The sequence below is a fragment of the Catharus ustulatus genome, chromosome 7 (assembly GCF_009819885.2).
Source record: "Catharus ustulatus isolate bCatUst1 chromosome 7, bCatUst1.pri.v2, whole genome shotgun sequence".
NCBI lineage: Eukaryota > Metazoa > Chordata > Aves > Passeriformes > Turdidae > Catharus > Catharus ustulatus.
In genome coordinates this window covers 6,779,123-6,793,130 of record NC_046227.1, presented here as the reverse complement: position 1 = coordinate 6,793,130, position 14,008 = coordinate 6,779,123, and the positions used below count along the sequence as shown (strand labels likewise).

Here is a 14,008-nt window from a genome sequence, read left to right as displayed (position 1 = left end):
CAGAACCTGAGCTTTCAAAGAAAAACCAGTGCTGCTCCTGGGAATTTACCAGTATCTAGAGCTTTTTTTTCCCAGCTGGAAAGGTAAATACCCCAAGAGATGGAGGTAATTCTTTTCATTCTGCCTTGTGTTCCTCGGATGCTATTGACTCTTCATCTCCCAGAATCTCTGTAATTACCAAATGTGTCTTCATTCCTTTTCTTGTGCTCTAAGAGCCTTGGACTTTCCAAAGCTGTCTGTGTCCACAAATGTGTAGATAAAGGATTTTCACTTTTCTGCAGCCCTCTGGAAGAACTTACTGTTCTCTCCCCATAAAACAAGAGAGTATATGTTGTAATAAAACAAGGCATAGAAGCAAACCTATGCCAATAACACAAAAAGTGGTTGAGCCAGGAACCTCCTCCCCCAGAAGACTTTTTAAGATATTTTGTCTTGACTGCACAAGAGTGTGGTTTTCAGAACACCTGTTCATAAGTTGCATCTCTTGCAAAGAAGTGTGAGACATACGTGTGGAAGTTGTGGCTATATCGTTGTTTTCAGCAATGAAACGCCTCTAGTTTTGTTGCCAACATTAAGGAGTAACAGAAAATAATTTGTTGCATTGGCTTTTTTTTTTCCCTTCCAAAATGTAGCTAGCATGTTGTTGCTGTTGTTGCAGATTGAAGATCCCTTTTCAGAGTCTCCCAATGATTTCAGTATTTTCCTTGTTTTTTGTAAGGAAGGTAACCTTTGTAACATCCTGTTTTATTTACCAGCCATATCTGCAAGCTCCAGGAATCCTTCCTGTTCAGCTCACAACACAGTGCTCAAGGCAGACAGAAATCCTTGATCTTCATTAGAAAACCATTTGGTAACACACTGAATAGCACTGTGAGGTGTTTGTTTTCAATAGCACAAATTAATACTTTTTTTCAAAACTTAGAAAAGGCTGAAGTGAGTCGAATGAAATTATTTCTCTTGCGTCTTCCCCAAAATTCAGCTCTACCATACTGTGCACTGGTCAGGAATGGGGAAAGTTTTGTGGCTGATCCCTCTCTAAGTTTGCACATCTCTGCAGTTCCCACTTTTTTTGCTGGAGTTGGGATCCAAGTACAAAACTACTATGGAAAAAGGCTGCTCTTGCATTTTTTTCTGGCAGACTTATAACCTGGGAGTATCTGAAATATCATCAGAAAGCCTGATCTCATGAGAGTCCTGTCCAGATTTCCAACAAATCTGGAACATTATCCAAGGAAGTGTAGAAACCTACACAGTTACAGTGGAGCTTGTGGTTGAGTTTCTTTGATGTGGCATGGCTTTGTTGGGTGTGTGGTTTCATTGGTTTTGTTTTTTGGCTTTCAGGTTGAAATTTTTTTTTTTTTTTTTGGTTGCTATTCTTCCTTTTTCACTTTGTATAAAAATACTTTTGCACAGTTTTAGCTTGTTTCTTTGTCCCCTTCCCTTGTTACTGTTTTTTGGGTTTTTTTAAATTCAGATTGATCATTTTTCATTCTTTTAGAAATAAGTGTAATCTTTTTATGAACAAGAGTCTGTTAAATTGGAGGGTGATGAGAGTTTTGCAGAGTGAACTATAGAACTTATATATAAGTTCAGACTTATTTTCTAATTAGAACTGGATTGCTAATGAAGATTCACTCAAATTAGTGTGTGAATATTATTAAATAAAATGGGTTTTATTGCTTAGTTTCAGGTAGATTTAGGCACCGAGTTTTATGCTAGTGATATATCAAATTCTCCCTTGTCCACAAATCTTTTTTGGATAGCTTGACACGGTCCACTCCTTAGCTCCAGCATTGGTGGAGATGTGCAGTGCATGCAGAACTAATTCTGGAAAGCTGTGCATGGAGCAGTGAGCACCGTGAGCAGAGCAGGCTGTGTGCTGGCCAGGTGAAGCAGCTCTCAGTGCTGAGGCTGGGCTCACACTCACCAACAATTATTCCATGGCCTGAGCACGAGCGCTCCAAGGCCGTGTTATGATTCCAGCACAGCCCTGCCAAGCAGCTGGTGCTGCTCCTTGTTTTTGCTTTATTTCTCAGGGAAGTAGGGTTGAGCTCACTGGAAATGTTTCTCGTCTTACACCGATATAAATCAGTAAACATAATCATTCAAAGAAAAACACATTTGCCGTATATTACCTGTGTGGACAAATACATATTTTCCAGTGTTGACTCCTGTTTATGGTTTCAGTGTTCTGTGATATGTGAGGTTAAAAATTTATTTATTTATTTATTTATTTATTAGCATCTATATTCTCCTTAAATAAAGTTTTATAATCTGATAAATTTCATTAGCCTTTTAGGAGGAAAATCTTTATCTGTGTGAGGGAAAAGCACTGGTCAGCATAACTTGTGGCTACAGAACAGTTTAGGATGCTCTTTTTGGACTTTATCATTATTTACTTACAGGTGTTTTGCTGGGGAAAAAAAAGTACTTTTTTAGTATCTACGTACCGTTGCATCAGCTCATGAAGAAATGTTAGCATTCCTGGATTGGATGAGAGACAGGAAAATATATTCACTTCTGAGGGGAAATCCAGCTCTTGCTGGACTGTTAAGTGTTTTTGCACTGAGACCAGTACTAGCGTCTTCTTACCAGCCTTAATTCAGCAAACATTAGTAAGCCAAGTTTCAAATTGCTCTTATCAGATAAATTATTGTGCCTCTGTACGCTGTTCACAATGTGAAGGGGCTTGGAAGAACATTAAATATACAGAAGGCTACTGAACTTTTCCAAATATGCAACTTCTTATTTGAGGAGCTGAATTTGTTCATCAATTCCCTGTCTTTGGGCATCAACCTCAGCACCATCTCACTCCACCTACTATAAATTTGTACTGAATTTTTATGTCCTAATGTGCAGATCTGCAACAGAAGAAAAAACATATGGAAACCACCTGTATCCAAAATAAATCATGTCAGAGATGAATTGCTGCTAGTAATCTGGTCTCAAGTCAAACATGGTTGTATTTGCTGATAAACTTTTGTTTTCCTTTGCTCCTAATTTGTGAGTTGACTCCTGGATATTGCATCTAGCTAAATAATTTTGCTTTTGCAAATTTTAAGTGGTTATTAGGTAACTCTTATAACACAAGGACAAGAAATTTTGAGGTCCAAGGGGTCTGTATATGATCATACTCTATGTTCATACCATGGCCTGTATGTTCATATTTGTACCTTGCAGCTGTAGCTTCAGAATGTTGTAGAACTGACAAATGTGCCAGGTTTCCAATGAACTGAAGAAAATGTGCCAGTTTGTTCCCAGATGCTGGGATTGAGCTCTTTACCCCACTTACCTTCTGTCCCATCCTGACGATTTTTTTTTCTTAAGTTTTTAAAAGTTTGTCTCCACAACAAATTTCTCTTAAGACCAATTAATGTTGTGGAAACAGATGTTTTTGATTTGTTACCAGTGACATGTTGTTTTCAGGGATCAGAATATTTCAGGGGTCAGGATATTTTATTTTTGTAATGAAATTCATGTTTTTCATTTATTTTGCAACACTTAATGTTGTTTCACAGGTGTAATTGAATTGGAACCTTTATACTCGGGACATAAGATTTCCCATCTTGAATCAGATATAGGCCAGTGAGCATTAGTATCCTTTTGTTTTCTGTATGCACCCTGTGCATGGTGCTTCCTGAAATGAAAACAAAAGTATATGTCACCTTAGGAAATTAAATTTATTCTTTCAATGACTTGTCTACAGAAAAAATAATTTCCCCTTTTCATGACCTTGGGAACTACTTAGCACTGTGATACTCACGTATCTTTAATCTAACTATACATTTCACTAACAAAGATGGTGTATAATATTATCCAAGACTTGACTGAAAGGAGTTGAATGAAACATCTTTAGTGTTTATGAAAGCTATATGCTGCTCTATATAAAGTAACACAGTACTTTTATAATTATCAGCCATTAATTTTGTTGACTTCCTTCTCCTCCTAGAATTAGCACAGAAAGGAAGGCACATTTGTGTTTTGTTTGAAATCTTGATCAACAACAACTCTCTTTTTTACTTTACTACTTGTGACTCAAATAGAGTCAGATTTTATCAAAGTGACAAAATTTTGTCAGAGTGACAAAATTCTCGTTTACCCACTAAGCATTTGCTAAGAGTGCAACTTTACTTCTCTGGGAATGGTGAGGAACACCATTTGAGCATCTGAACATCAATAATTAGAATTTTATTGAGGGCAGGACCAATACTCACCACCTACTTGAATCTTGCCTCTTCTTTCATCAACAAGAAATTGGATTAATAATGTGAGCATCAAGCATTGTGCATTTTAATAATTTGAGATGCCCTCAATAAGTTAGTTACATTTCAATGACTGTGTTTTGCCTCGTGATACTCTGAGGGCCAATGAAGTATGGAAAGAATAAATGAAAAATAATCAAAGTTTCTGTAATGAAGAAACTTCCCAGGGAAGAGCCACAATCACAAGCAGGTTTCTTTTGGTCGGGGAGGGCTCACAAGGAGGCACTTAAGGGGAATAACCTTGCAGAAATGACATGGAGCAGTCAGTTCCCAGTGTGCCATCAAACTGTGAGAAGCAGCACAGGGAGAATGATGAATGTGTGAAGACTCACATTTTTATTTGCATCAGCAAGTCTGTCTCTGCAATTAAATTAAAGCACCCTCATTCAAATTACCTGCCAGGTGTACCAAAAAATGAGAGAACTTAGAGATTTTCACTGTTTTAAACAGTTTGTAGCTCTTTAACTCTGGCATGGGACATAAATTTGTCTTGAGAGTGTGAAGATGTACCTTTAGAAATTTTAGAGTTTTATAATTCAGGCAGTTCTGCTTTCTTGCTTTTATGAGCTTCAGTACAAATAGAAAGTAATGTGCTATAGCACTAAAGTTATTGAAGCGTTTCATCCCTTGGACATAAATGCAGCTAATTCTGAAACCCACAGCTCAGATGCTGGCTTTCTGCAATAATTCCCCAGTGGTCCCTCTGGGGTGTAGATCCAGCTAGGACAAGGAATGCTAACAAACCTTAGGATGTAGCAGCAAGTACGTCATAACTGCTTTTGCCAAGAATCTCATCCAGTCCCACAGTGATCATCTCCACCTATGTCACAGTCCTGCAGGAGAGGATGTTGCTGGGAGAAATGCATTTGAACTATTTTATGGTAGGAAACAGCAGGAGATGCATAGGTTTTCAATGGGAGTTTAATAGAAACTGGCTGGGATTTTTGTCTTGTTTGAATTTTGGTTTGGGTTTAGAATTTTTTTTTTTTGCCTTGAAGACTAGAACAGATTGTCATTAAAAAAATTGCACATTACACCAGTCCGAGGTCAAATACAAATGAAGGCAAAGTTAGAAATAGACTTTCCACTGTGCAAATTGTGAACATTTTTTTTCCCAATTAATATATTAGAATTATACAAGGTACCTTTTAAAGCTCACTACCTGAATATATTGAGAAATAAAAATTAAAATTCATAGTTTGATTTTTGTAGAGTAGGAACCTGTTGCTTAAAGTCTAGTATCTTTCATAAATAGAACATTTTTTATAGCTAAAGTGGAATTATAAGCAGACTCCGTGAGTGCGCAGGGCGGTAATGAGTGATGTTCCTAGCACAGTCCACACAGTCCTGGCTGTTGGGAGCTGCATTGTTATGCTGCTGGCTGGGACTCAGGATATCCCTTTCTGCTTTCACAAAAATCTCTTGGGCCCTTAATTTCCAGCTGAACAGTCACCAAAGGTCCGTGGAAGAGACCTTGAGCAAAACTTAGACCTCACAGAGCAATGCGGATGCGCTTTATTTATTTATTTGTTTTTAGTGTGTGTTCTCTTTGGGCTTTACAGCTCTCCCAGATGTGGTGAAAGTACTTGAGAGGACTTACTGCTTGTTCAGGGGACTACCCAGGTTCACAACCTGGTCTTATTTCAGTGCAGAATAGCATTTCTCCTTGAGTATATAAATCTCTTTGTCAAATGTTGTCTCTACAAAGATACATCTCTTTGGGAAGTGGAGAAGGGTGCTCGTGTGCTGCTTTTGTAAGATTATACCTCCAGAGCTGCCATTTGTAAGGCTATTTGGCAAGGCTCATCAGTGTTAATTGCAGCCTCAGGAACAAGAGTCTAAGCTCAACAGAGAATGATATTTAAATAAAAATGATCTTTGATGGGAAAGAATACCACCCTTTCCTCCACCTCCTCTCTGTACTTGAAGATCACTTGACTCTTTTGGTCCCTCAGACTCTGGGAGGAGCCGTTTCCTGCAAAAAGGGCTGTGTAAACAGGGTGGATGGACGGGAGCCCACAGTGCTCATCTGTCCTGCTGACTGGGACACTGCAGCCCCTGGAAAACTGCTCAAGTCATGTTTGCCAGGTTCTGGATGCTGACAACCCTGCTGAGGAGAGCTTTCAGCTCTGCGTTGGGATCTCACCAAAAATTTGCATCGTGCTCTCCTGGCTCTTGTTGGGGTTTCTCTAAAAGTTGTACTTAGCAATGTGCCCTTTATTGGCAGTCCTTGGAGGTGGCCCAGTGTGTGTGACCCCCTTTTCTCAGGACCTTTGTTTCTGAGTTGTTTGATTCTGCTCTGGGCATGTTATTATTCAGTGACTTCAGTCAGAATGCTATGCGGTTTTTTTATTCTTCATCAATTTTTTTTTTCTTTTTTTTTTTTTTTGTTTTGGTGTGGGTTTGCTTTGGAGGAACTCTTTTTTTTCTTCTTTTTTTTTGTTATTGTATTATTATTATTATTATTCCTGTTCCTTCAGCCCAGCTGTTTATAGGGAAGCCACTAATAGTGGAAGGGTTTGTAGTGGTCCATGTTTGGGGTGGGATGGGATGGGATGACCTAGCACTCAGGCACCTGCTGCTTCCTGGGAAGCAACCTGGCTCAATCCACCAGGATACAGCAGATCCACGGGGGCCAGTCTTGGCAAGTGTCTCTTACACCCTCAGGGCATCTCAGAGGAGCTCTGTGAGAGGCAGGGAATTTACCCTTTGGGCTTACTCTGTATCCTGACCCACTCAGGTGAGGAGCAGCCTTGTCAAGATGTGTGCAGTTACAGCTGAGTGCTAGCATGGTGTACATGGAGGCTGTACTAGAGACTGCTTACCCTCCAGCAGTTTGGAGAAAGAAAAATGAGAGAGGTTTATTTCTAATGGTTCTATACTTTCTGCAATATTTGTGTGTGTTGTTCACCTTTTGCTATTGTAAAAGGTCAATTAAAAATAAAATGGATGATCCTGATTAGCTGGGCAGGTCCATTTCCACTGCACTAGCATGTGTTGTGGGTGTCCCTGGGGTATTTTTTGGAGAGAAAAATAGATGATAGTGCTGGTATTTAAAAAGCTCAAGTTAGCTTCTGAAGTTAACACCCATTCAGTTCCTTTGTTTTGTTTGGAGTGCAGAGATTTGAGAATTCCTTGGTGTACTTCGACCAGACCACTGTGAATAAATTTCCCCAACTAAAAGGACTGTAGAGTTGTTCAAAGTTGCTTTTAGTTTGAGTGTTTCAAAATCTAAATGAAGGTTTGACTCTTATGTCTGCAGATTTTTAAATTGATCCTCAGTAATGATAATTATCAGGTACTGGATTTTGAATGTGCAGTGGTGTTCAATGGATACCTAGTACTGACATATTACGCATACTATTTTAACATAAATTGTATTCTATTTTACACTGTAGTATTTTTTACATTTTTGCCTAGGAATACACTCTCTGGCAGGTAATTTTCTCATGGTTCCTGTCCTTCCTTAACATTCTTGTCCTCTGTCAGGATGGCTTGCTTAAGAGCTGTAAATGCTTGGTGATTACATGTAAAAGAGATTTCCAATTCCTCTTAGGTCTTTACAGGAGTAATGAAGGAATCAGGAAAATCAAATGTGACTGATTTAGCAGGTTAGTAAAATCAGACATTTCAGCCACCTTTCTCAGTGCCTTTTTATTGCAGGGGACTGTCACTTAGTGGGCTGTGGCACTGGAGTTTCACTACACCAAGTAGGTAATCTCCAGTTTACAGCTGGGAGCTGCAGGTAGAACATGAGGTGAAGCTGTATGTGTTTGTTTATTGGGGCAGGGGGTGTGAGTCAGTATTGAGGTGGCTAAGAAAAATGACACCCACAATGCTGCTAAATGCAGTTTAGTCTGTGGGGTGAGCGCTTGAAATGGGCAGCAGGAGATGAGAAGGGGCTAGAGCTGGAGGCAGAAGGTAATGGTCCCTTCTCAGCATGGCAAGAGTCTCCTTCATATTTCTTGGAGCAAAGAGAATGTTCATGTAGATTGTCTCACTTGAGTAGCACTTAGCACTGGGAATTCCTTGTGGGAGATGTTCCTTTAAACTCCCTAGTGAGAGGCATTAACATCCAAACCACAGCCTTAGAAGGGATTTCTGTCCTGAGACCGTCTCAGGGGCAAGTAAGTGCAACTCCAGGTGAAAAGCTGGTGTAGATGATAAATGACTGATAATTTTTTAGCAGAAATACGGGTATTTTCCTGACTTTTCATTTTGCTAGGTTTTCTTTTAACCCGAGAAATTTTACTCTCTGCTTGCAGTCCTTCTGATGAAAATCCCAACAGACATGAATGATAAATCCATTTCTGATTGCTGAATTAACATTTAAACCTCAGTTGTGACATAACGTGCAAAGTGGTGGTGGGAAAATCTCTTTAATTCCTTTCCTTTTTTCTTTTGAACACGTTAAGGGTTTTATTACTTATGGCCTTCAAAATCTGTCAGTTTTTGTAGACTTCTCAGAAACTGTAAATCCAAATGGACTGATCCTAAACACTTTCTCATCGGTATTCACTCCTACAGAGAAAGAAAATTGTATCTATATTAGAAGCTGAAATTTATTTATATTCCACAGACTGTCTGTCAGACATGAAGCTGCTTAAAATACCTCCCACAATAGATATGTCTGTAAGAGTCACACATGGCTTGAGAATTCTTCCACAAAGCCCTTACAGAATATATCAACTGACTCAACTCTTTGATTTAGGATCAGGGTTTTTTAATTCTCTTGCTCTTGTCTTCCCCTATATTCTTTTCTGGTGCTTCTCTGTGACCTTACAGGAAAAACTGCATTGAAGGGCTATTTTTTTATGACTTTCTTGCTAGAACTGAAACCACTTTCTTGACAGGGTAATGATTCTACATTTGGTAGCATTATATATTTTCAGTAGCAGACTTGGCTCCAACATTTGGATTAGACTGAACGTCCCATCAGTTTGGTAGTCTGATTGCCAACAGATGCTTTAGGGTCGTATTTCATGTAATGTCTGACCCTCAGAGATCACCAGCCAAATGGGGTTCAGAGTTCAGATCTCTGGGTGATGGCCACTTCAGATTTAAAGTTCTCTGTTCCTTAGAAACACTCTTCAAAAGCATCTTTCTGTTCTCTAAAGCTTTGTAAATGTACAGTAATTTCACGATTACAAGCCGCACCATTTTGACTAAAATTTTGGTCCAAACCTGAAGTGTGGTTTATAATCAGGTGCGGCTTATATATGAACAAAGAACGAGAAGTTGCTGTTTTAGTTTGGAGGACAGGTGTCTGCTGAGAAAGGCAGGAACTTCTCTTTGAAATGGAGAATGTAAACCCCCTCCCTCCAAATTATTATAATTTTGAAATCAAGGGGCTTTCAGGCAAAAATATGGGAATTAGGAATAACAGTTCTTTTCTAGGGAAATTAAAATAGAAATACAGTACTACAAAGAAACAAACTGCAAACCCTGACAAAGTCAGAGTACAACCTGACACCCTGTCAGCAGGGTGTTGGTAGCAGTCCCATTAAATGGTGGCTGCATCCTCCTGCAGTGACAGATGTGATTCAGTTGGAGCAGTGCTCCTGCAGAAGGTGCAGTTTCCCTCTGGAGGTCCAGTGGTGATTTGGAGAAATCCGGTTTTCCTCTGGAGTCCAGTGGAGAAAGGGGCTCCCTTAGTGTCCCAAAGCCTCTGTTTTTATCTTGGTAAGAAATGTTGGGCTCTTCCCCCTGGCTGGAGCAACTCCCAATGGGATGCAGTAATTTTATCAGTCCCACAGTGGGACTCAATGGCCATTAGCAGAAAATGACTGGCTGGAGGAAGGATGGGTTGTGAAAAGATAAAGAACACTGCCCTGCCTGGTTTCAATGGATGGCCCATTAGCAGAATATCTGCCGTTGAGATAAGGATCACTGCCCCCACCCTCAACAGACGGTGATAGAACAGATACCTTTTATCACACTCTGTATTGTAATGTGTGGCTTATAATCAGGTGTGGCTTATGTATGGACAAAAAATGAAAAGTTGGTGGCGCCTGGAGATGCAGCTTATAGTCAGTGCAGCTTATAATTGTGAAATTACTGTAATGAAACATCCTGAGGATCAAAAATTATTTCAAATGTAGAAGTTGTCTGGTGGCAATGACGTGAGAGTGGATTTACTTGTTCTGGGGGTTGCAAATGATGCTTTCTGATATCTCAGCATCTTGCCAAATATTTGGGAAATTGTCTTTCAGAGTAGAAAATCCAAATACATGTAAAGTTGTTAATGTCCTTGATCAGGGTATGTATTTAATCCATTCTGTGCTTAGCTTGGACAAAGCTAAAAGTACTTTGCTTCCTGGTCTATAAAATATTTATATGTTATCTGGAATACCTAATGCCATCCATAGAGTGCCACTAGTTTTGGAATGTTGTACAGGAAGCATTTAGCTCTGCACAGTCACCAAAGTCTTGGGATATCACAAGTGAACAGCAAGAATAAAAATGATTTTGTGGTTTCTGTACACTATACTCATCATTGAGCAGTAATAAAATAGATTTGTGCAGTACTTTTTTTCTAATACTCTCTTGAGAAAGGGAAGTATATTTACTGGTTGGAGAGGAAACCAACCAGGCTTTTTTCCTGCAAATTTGTATTTCTTTTGGAATCGTGGAAGAGTTATGGCAATAAGTTAACCATGAAATGTTACCTGTTCCTGGTGTGGTGTAGGCCTGTATCAACTCCAGGCATTTTTACTTCCGTAAAATCACTGGCAGAGTCAGTAAGACATGTACCTGTTATGGAATTCATCTACCAGCAAGACTTGCATCCAGTTAGAATTTAGTACTGAAATCCTATGTCTATTACCTAAATATAGCTCCTTTGGAAAAACCCAGCCAGTTGCTCTTAGAGCTTCGGAAGAGAACACAATTCTCTCTCCAGCATATATGCTGATTAATTCAGAATATCTCATTCATTACCTGCTTGTTTCAGCAAATATCCTGCTCTATCAACAGCAGGAGGAAGCCAATGCAGGAGAAATCTGGATTTCACCAAAGGAAGTTTGGCATAAGCTACTTGATAGAAATAAATGCAGGAGATTTTTTGATTTGTGTCCGAATGGTTCCCTCGCATGGAGTCACTTGGGTGATGTTGTTTCCGCTGGCTCCAGCAATGTCAAGGCCATTGATGATGAAAGTTCTGTGCTGTTTTCCCCACCACTTGGAAAATTCTCTCTCCCTCCTCCCTCCCTTCCCTCCCCAACCAAATGTCTGCCAAGCAAGCAGCTGTGAACAACATTTCTCAGCAAGATGAATTTGAATTTTCACATGCTCTGTGGAACAGGGTGCGCAAATGCAGCTTTGGGAGGGTCACAGTGAAGGGGGGTGCAAGTCCAGAGTCTGCAGGTGCATGAAATGGATGAGACTTTCAAGGTGTCTTATTAAGTTAAAGAGTATGGGGTGGTGGTAATTTTAAAATGCATGCCAAGTGCATTTCTTGATGGGTTTTGGTACCTCAGTCTGAGGGAAGTAATGCCTGCAAGTTTGATGTCCAAGCTGTGTATCAAAGCCAAACTAATGTGAGTTCTGCACTGGTATCTGAGACACTGACTGAACAATGGCAGGATCTGCTCTGTACAAATCCAAACTCAAATAATTCTTTTTTAACTTAATTTGGGTAGACATCCTTATAAAAGCTTCCATCCAATTCCATGCATTTTGTTCCTGCCAAGGACTTTTTTCTGGAGTGTGAAATCAGTCTGAGACTTCTGTGAGGTTTATTTTTCTCAAGGAAAATAAATGCAGGATGTGAGTATGCAGAAAATATGGGCACCTATATTAAAGCCATATAATATTTGTCATCCTTGCAGTGGAAATTTTCATTTGCTTACAATTTTGACAAGCTTTAAACTGAGATTTTTCCATTGCATTTCCTGCCTTTATATTATTGTTTATGTTACATCTGGAGGGGAGATAATATATTTAAATGTATAAATTATGTGCAAATAAAATTTGCATACAATTCATGACCAGAATAGCTGTGCTTGATGCACATTCCTCTGCTGTAGCTATAGTGCTCGTAATATTTTATTGCATTTGATATGTAATAGTGCATCTTCATGGCATATCTTGTCCAAGTGAGACTCCAGTTTCAATCAAGGCAATTGTGTCCAATTTATGTAGTATTTCTAGTGCTCATAGTATTTTATTTTGGTTTTCATTCAGGTAAGAGAGGGTGGAATACTGCAAAAGGATATGGAAAAGTCTGTTTGTAATTAAAGGAACACTAATTGGACTTTAGGGACTGTGTGTAAGATACACTGGTCTTTCCCACGGCCACACCCTGAGCATATGATCTTCAACTGAATTCATGGAAACATTCACACTGCTTCCTACAGATTGCAGCTGGCACTGTCTGTAAATCCCTGCCTCGCCGGGAGCAGAGGGGTTTATGCGATAATTGCGGTGCTGCTTCCATCCTGACGCTCGTGCAGCACACGGATGTGCCCTGGGAAGAGCCAAGCACACAAAGCCAGTGTGCAGCAAGGCTGGGAGGTGGCACTGCCCGTGTGGGGCTGGCAGGGAGGGCCCTGCTGACCCTCAGAAATGTGTGTGGCTTTCAGACTGCGTGCCAGCCAAATTGTCGGCTCCCCCACCAGCTGCTCTTGCTATTTCAAACTTTTCACGTCTTCCAGGGCTGCAGAAGCTCTGCAAGCAGAATTTTTTCAGTGGCACGGAATCCCTTCTCTATTAACAGCATGAAAATGTAACAGGGTGTCAACTGAAGTATAAGGCCAGCTAGACTTGTGCCTGTCCAGTTTTCAGCATTGTTAGTCTCCAGTATTTCAGAATGTGAATTAGGACTTCAAGATGCAGTTGCTGGACAAATTTGAAAATTAGAAAAGGCTTAGCTTCTTACTTTCAGGTAAGAATTATATACAATTTCAGGTGAAAGAAATTTTGCCTAGGTGGTATTTCAGAAAAGATATAGAAATGTATAATTTCAGTTAGTGCTAAAGATTTCCTGCTTAGATACCTTAGATTACCTACCTTAGATACCTCAAACTAAAAGGCTGAGCTCAGGAAAAAAGAAATTACTCTTTTAAAAAGTAAGTGCACACTGACAATGATAGTTCATAAAGATCAACAATAAAATATGTTCTGGGTGGTTGAAAATGGCATTGCCTGTCCAAAGAGTCATAAGTGCCCTTTGGGGGATTGTATGTAACAAAACAAGTTGAGATTCTGAAGTTTATTCTGTTATTTTTTGCCCTTTTTGTCCAGATTGGAATGAGGAATGCATTGGGCAAATACTAAGAGGGGTTAGTGCAGCCACTGGTAGCAGTTTGCCTCTGTTCCAAGGATCTCATTTTGTTAAGCTGATTAGTTAATTGTTTTGATCCTCTAATTGACTTTTAAACTGACAAGATCTCTAGCAAAGTGTTTCTTTCTCCTGGATGTTTTGGCCCCTGTCAGACTTTTGATTATATCGATATTCTTGTGAGTGTGGCAGGGCATGGATGAAGTTAAAGATAATTCCCATTTCGAAGACTTAGAAACAACCTTGGGTAATACTTACCTCAGTTTGGCAAAACTAATGTTAACTGAGACTGACAGAAAATAACATTAATGTGAAATACCATTGGCCTTAGCAATATCTTGGTACATATCATCTGAAGGAAATGTGGGCAGAGGATGGGAAAACCTTCTATCACTGCCAACTTTATGGCTGCCTTAGGATGATTTCTGCAGCTAGTCTGCAAAGAGAAAGAGCTATCTCCCTGTAT

The 14,008-nt window shown here is 39.6% G+C and overlaps 1 protein-coding gene across 3 annotated transcripts in view; it reads left to right on the top strand.

Annotated features, from left to right (window-relative positions):
• CALCRL (calcitonin receptor like receptor) overlaps positions 1-14,008 on the top strand; it is a 62,628-nt gene that overhangs the window by 13,157 nt on the left and 35,463 nt on the right. The window contains exon 1 of one of the 3 annotated variants that reach the window (XM_033064948.1): positions 13,128-13,146. The exons of the other annotated variants lie outside the window; for them this stretch is intronic. The gene's annotated coding sequence lies outside the window, so the exon portion shown is untranslated. Of the gene's footprint in view, positions 1-13,127; positions 13,147-14,008 lie in introns of those variants that run through there. 3 annotated transcript variants of the gene reach the window in all.